Below are 6188 nucleotides of genomic sequence, written 5' to 3'. Positions count from 1 at the left end.
GTGGGTGACCCAACTCAAAGTTGTGAGCGGCTTTGGGTGATTCGCCGCGACGGAGTGTCGAAGAATCAACCCGTAAAGAGCACTTGATCCTTGCGCGGATCAAGGGGGAGCTACACCCTTGCGCGGGTGCTCCAACGAGGACTAGTGGAGAGTGGCGACTCTTCGATACCTCGGCAAAACATCGCCGCGTTCCTTTCTCTCCCTATTTACTTTGAGCACTTACTTTGAGTATTTACTTTAAGCAATTCAATACTTGTTTTACATCCATAGAATTGCTTGCTTGAGTAAGGTTGGTACATAGGTGGTGAGTTCGTTGTGCATTAGTTTGATAGAAATACTTTTCTAGGCACAAGGGGTTAATTGGGCTATCCGTAGGATTTGTTTATTGCAAGAGAATTTCGAATTAGCCCAATTCACCCCCCCTCTTGGGCATCTTGATCCTTTCAATTGGTATCAGAGCCTCGTGCTCACGTTTTTAAGCTTAAACGCTTAGAGCAAGATGTCTCACGGGGATGGTCCTCCTCCTATCTTTGAGGGAGATGATTTTCCATATTGGAAAATCCGCATGGAGGCATACTTAGAAGCTCTAGATGTTGGAATTCTTAGAGCCGCCTCCCAAGGGTTCCCCGCACCTAGGAATGCCGCCCAACTTCAAGGCGATGAAGTAAATTATGAAAAATGGAATGCAAAGGCTCGCAACACCATTTTTAGAGGCCTTTGCAAAGAGGTGTTCAATCGTGTAAGGAACCACAAAGACGCCCATGCACTATGGTCGGACGTTTGTGCGCTCCATGAGGGAACCAAGAGTGAGCGTGAGGAACGCTATCATCTTGTGATTAAAAAGCTAAATTCTTTTGAGATGTTTCCCAAAGAAAGTGCTAATGAGATGTATTCTCGACTAAATGTTCTTGTAGAGGAAGTCAATGGGCTTGGACTTACTCAAATGTCACCATCCGACGTTGTGAGAAGAATCTTGAGTGTCCTCCCCATTGACAAATATGGGCACATTGTGACCGTGCTACATCAAGGTGATCTTTCCACCGCTACACCGACACAAATCTTGGGAAAGATCAATGCTCATGAGATGTACATGCACATCACACCACAAGACGGCTCATCCTCTACAAAGAAGAAAGAGAAGGACTTAGCATTCAAAGCTAGCCAAGACAAGGGCAAAGCAAAACTTGAGTATGAGAGCTCAAGTGATGAAGATGATGAAGAAAGTCTTGCCCTCATGGTGAAGAAGACCACCAAGATGCTAAAAAGGCTAAATAAGAGTGGCATCAAGTTTGATGGCAAGAAGAAGAAGTTCTTCACAAGTTCAAGAAGAAAGCCAATCTCCGAGATGGATTGCTACAATTGTGGCGAACTTGGCCATCTAGCTCATCAATGCACAAAGCCCAAGAAAGACAAGTTCAAGAACAAGGGCAAGAAAGATGATTCAAGTGATGAAGATGAAAAGAAGAAGAACAAGCCATACAAGAAGAGAGATGGCAAAAAGAGGGACTTCTACAAGAAGAAGAAGAGTGGCAAGGCCTACATTGTCGGTGATTGGCTCACGGACATTGATTCATCAAGTGGATCATCCGATGATGAGAGTGACGATGAAAAGGTGGCCGCCATTGCTATTGATCTTGCATCTTCACCACCACCATCGCCATCATCCTCTACACACCTATGCCTTATGGCCAAAGGTGAACGCAAGGTAACTAAGAGTGATGATAGTAGTGATGATGAACATGCTAGTGATGATGATAGTGATAGCGATGATGATGACTCACCTACATATGATGATCTTGTCAAAATACTAAGAAAATATACAAAGATCATTAGAAAGAGTAGAGCTACAAATGAAAAACTTGATGCTAAAAATGATTCACTCTTAGCTAAGTGTGATACATTAGAAAAGACTAATGATGAGCTCAAAGAAGCAAATGATTCCATATCATCCAAACTTAAGGAGCTCAAATCTTCTAAGAAAGAGCTTAAAGATAAAAATGATAAACTTGAGTGGGTGCACAATGAGCTTATCACTAGTCACAATAAGCTAAAAGATGAATATACAACTCTAAAGATCAATTATGATACTCTTATTATTGCACAAGAATTCTTACCAAATGAGCCACATGATGCTACTAACCATGTTGTTAAGATTGATATAGCTACCTCATGTGATGATTTAATTGATGAAAGCATTGAGCATGGATCTAGTAGCAAGGGCAAGCAAGTGGTTGAGTGCAATGACTATGATGAGTTTGTCAAGCTCAAGAGTGACAATGAAAAGCTCATGAAAGATTTTGAAGAGATGAAAAGTCACAACACCATTGTGCTAGAAACTCTTGATCATGACAAAGAGGTGATCCTTGAGAATGAGAAGCTAAAAGAAGAAATCAAGAAACTCAAGGAGGAGAAGAACAATGATATTCTCAAGGAAGAGAATAAGAAGCTCAAGATGGAGAAAGAGCATCTCAAGGTGGGATTAAGCAAGTTTGCTAGAGGCAAGCATCTCCAAAGTGAGCTACTCATGAATACCGTCATGAAGATGGATAGAAGTGGCATTGGATATATGGCAAGTGTAGAGAAGAAGAAGGCTCAAGCTCAACACCAACAATCAAAGCCAAAGCCAAAGCCAAAGAGATGTTTTGAGTGTGGACAAGAAGGCCACTTTGCTCATGAGTGTCAAACTCCACCACCACAACCCTTGCCCAAGCATGCTAGACCCTTTGCCTTCAATGCTCACTACATGCTTAGAAAAGATTCGAGTGGAAAGATGAAAGTCATGTTCTTAGGTCCCCCCAACAAGAGTAGGCCTAAGAAAATTTGGGTGGCTAAGTCACTTGTTGAGAAGGTGAAGGGCCCTCAACAAGCTTGGATCCCTAAAGCTTGAATCTCTTGTGTGTAGGTGAACTACAAGACCGGTGGAAGTCATTGGGTTATTGATAGTGGTTGCACTCAACATATGACCGGTGATCCTCGTATGTTCACCTCACTAGATGAAAAAGTAGATGACAATCAAGTGATATTCAATGGATTTAGATACAACAACTTATATCTAGTTGACTTCACCTCCGAAGATGCAAACTTGAAAACTTGCCTATTCACCAAAACAACACTTGGGTGGCTATGGCATAGAAGACTTGCTCATGTTGGGATGAGCTCACTCAAGAAGCTTATGAAGAATGATTTGGTAAGAGGATTGAAGGATGTGAAGTTTGAGAAGGACAAGCTTTGTAGTGCATGTCAAGCCGGCAAGCAAGTTGCAAACACTCATCCAACCAAAGCCTTCATGTCAACCACAAGAGTGCTAGAACTCCTACACATGGATTTATTTGGACCAACAACATACAAGAGTTTAGGAGGAAATCTCTATTGTCTTGTAATTGTGGATGACTATTCAAGATATACATGGGTGTTCTTCCTTCATGACAAATCCGAAGTTGCATCATGTTTCAAGAAGTTTGCCAAGAGAGCTCAAAATGAATTTGAAGTGAAGCTAAAGAAGATAAGAAGTGACAATGGCAAAGAGTTTGACAACACAAATATAGAAGCTTATTGTGATGAAGTTGGAATCAAACATGAAGTCTCCGCAACCTATACTCCTCAACAAAATGGTGTAGTTGAGAGGAAGAACCGGACTTTGATCACTCTTGCAAGGACAATGCTAGATGAGTACAACACCCCCGAAGCTCTATGGGCGGAAGCAATCAACACCGCATGTTATGCATCCAACCGCCTATTTCTTCAAAAGTTCCTTGTCAAGACACCATATGAGTTGCTCAATGGGAAGAAGCCGGACGTCTCCTTCTTTAGGGTGTTTGGTTGCAAGTGCTACATCTACAAGAAGCGGCAACACCTAGGGAAGTTTCAAAGGCGTTGTGATATAGGTTTTCTTGTTGGTTACTCATTGAAGTCCAAAGCATATAGAGTATTTAATCATGCCACCGGCTTGGTTGAAGAAACATATGATGTGGAATTTGATGAATCTAACGGCTCCCAAGGAGCACATGAGAATCTTGATGATGTAGGTGATGAACCATTGAGGGAGGCTATGAAGAACATTCCGGTGGGAGACATCAAGCCAAAAGATGATGAAGATGATGTACAAGTCATTAACCAACCTTCTTCATCAAATGTACCACAAGATGGTGAAAAAGTTGGGAGAGTAGAAAATGAAGATACTCATATCTCCCATGAGCAAATGGTGGTACAAGCACAAGATGTTGATGCTCCACAACCTCCTCCTCAAGTGGTCAATAGAAGAAATACACCTCTCCTACAAGATCATCCACAAGATCTCATCATAGGGAGTCCAACAAAGGGGGTGATGACTCGATCTCAAAAACTTACTTCATTTATTGCTCATCACTCCTTTGTCTCTTGCTATGAGCCTACCAAGGTAGAAGATGCTCTTAAAGATCCGGATTGGATCAATGCCATGCATGAAGAGTTGAACAACTTCACTCGCAATGAAGTTTGGAATCTTGAAGAGCGACCAAAAGATGCAAGAGTCATTGGAACGAAGTGGGTGTTCCGCAACAAGCAAGATGATCAAGGTGTTGTTGTGAGGAACAAGGCAAGACTAGTAGCAAAGGGGTTCTCTCAAGTTGAAGGTTTAGATTTTGGAGAAACCTTTGCACCGGTTGCAAGATTAGAAGCCATCCGTATCCTTCTTGCATATGCATCACATCATGAAATGAAACTATATCAAATGGATGTGAAAAGTGCATTCTTAAATGGCTTTATTAATGAACTAGTCTATGTTGATCAACCTCCCGGGTTTGAAGACCCTAGATATCCTAATCATGTTTATAGGTTGTCCAAGGCACTATATGGGCTTAAGCAAGCCCCAAGAGCTTGGTATGAGCGCCTTCGGGACTTCCTCATTGAGAAGGGCTTCACCATTGGGAAGGTCGACACCACACTATTCACCAAGAAGCTTGATGGGCATATCTTCATTTGTCAAGTATATGTTGATGATATCATCTTTGGATCATCAAATGAAGACTCATGCAAAGAATTTGGTGAATTGATGTCTAAGGAGTTCGAGATGTCAATGATTGGTGAGCTTACATTCTTTCTTGGTTTTCAAGTCAAGCAAATGAAAGAAGGCATCTTCATCTCTCAAGAGAAATACACAAAAGATCTTCTCAAAAGATTCAAGATGGATGAATGTAAGCCAATCAAGACCCCAATGCCTACAAATGGACATCTCGACCTAGATGAGGGAGGTAACTCGGTTGATCAAACTCTCTACCGTTCTATGATTGGTAGCTTGTTATATTTAACCGCATCTAGGCCCGACATCATGTTTAGTGTGTGTATGTGTGCTAGATTTCAAGCTAGTCCTAAGGAAACACATTTAATTGCCGTAAAAAGAATCCTTAGGTATCTTAAGCACACACCAAGCATTGGCCTTTGGTATCCCAAAGGAGCTTTATTTGAATTAATTGGCTATTCCGATTCGGACTACGCCGGATGCAAAGTTGATAGAAAGAGCACATCCGGAGGGTGCCATTTGCTTGGTAGATCTCTTGTATCTTGGTCCTCCAAGAAACAAAATAGTGTGGCTTTGTCCACCGCCGAAGCGGAATACATTGCCGCGGGTGCTTGTTGTGCACAAATATTATACATGAAACAAACTTTACTAGACTATGGAGTAGTTCTAGAGAAAGTACCTCTTTTGTGCGACAATGAAAGTGCGGTAAAACTTGCAAATAATCCGGTTCAACACTCTCGCACCAAGCATATAGATATCCGCCATCACTTTCTAAGAGATCATGTAGCCAAAAATGATATATCACTAGAAGGTGTAAGATCCGAAGATCAATTAGCGGATATCTTCACTAAACCGCTAGATGAAGCTACATTTTGTAGATTGCGGAACGAGCTCAATGTACTTGATTTTAGTAACTTCACAAAAAATTGAGCTTGTGTTGTCCCTTGCATTCATTGTAAAATACAACTTGTTTAATTTGTGGCAATGCATATAGGGCTTGTCTAACATGGTTAAGATAACCGCCGAAAAGCGTGTGAAGAAGCTTAACCTTGGATCAAACTTGACAAGCAACTAGATTTACTTACAAGCATTACATTTGCATGAATGTTGTTTTGTCGTTTTGTTCCATTTGCCCTCTTGTTGCCTACTTTCTTAAAAAGAATTATAGCCTAAGGCAAAATATTTTGAAAAA

The sequence above is a fragment of the Miscanthus floridulus genome, chromosome 1 (genome assembly GCF_019320115.1).
Source record: "Miscanthus floridulus cultivar M001 chromosome 1, ASM1932011v1, whole genome shotgun sequence".
Classification (NCBI taxonomy): domain Eukaryota; kingdom Viridiplantae; phylum Streptophyta; class Magnoliopsida; order Poales; family Poaceae; genus Miscanthus; species Miscanthus floridulus.
The sequence above is the reverse complement of the archived record's forward strand: the minus strand, read 5'-3'. Positions refer to the sequence as shown.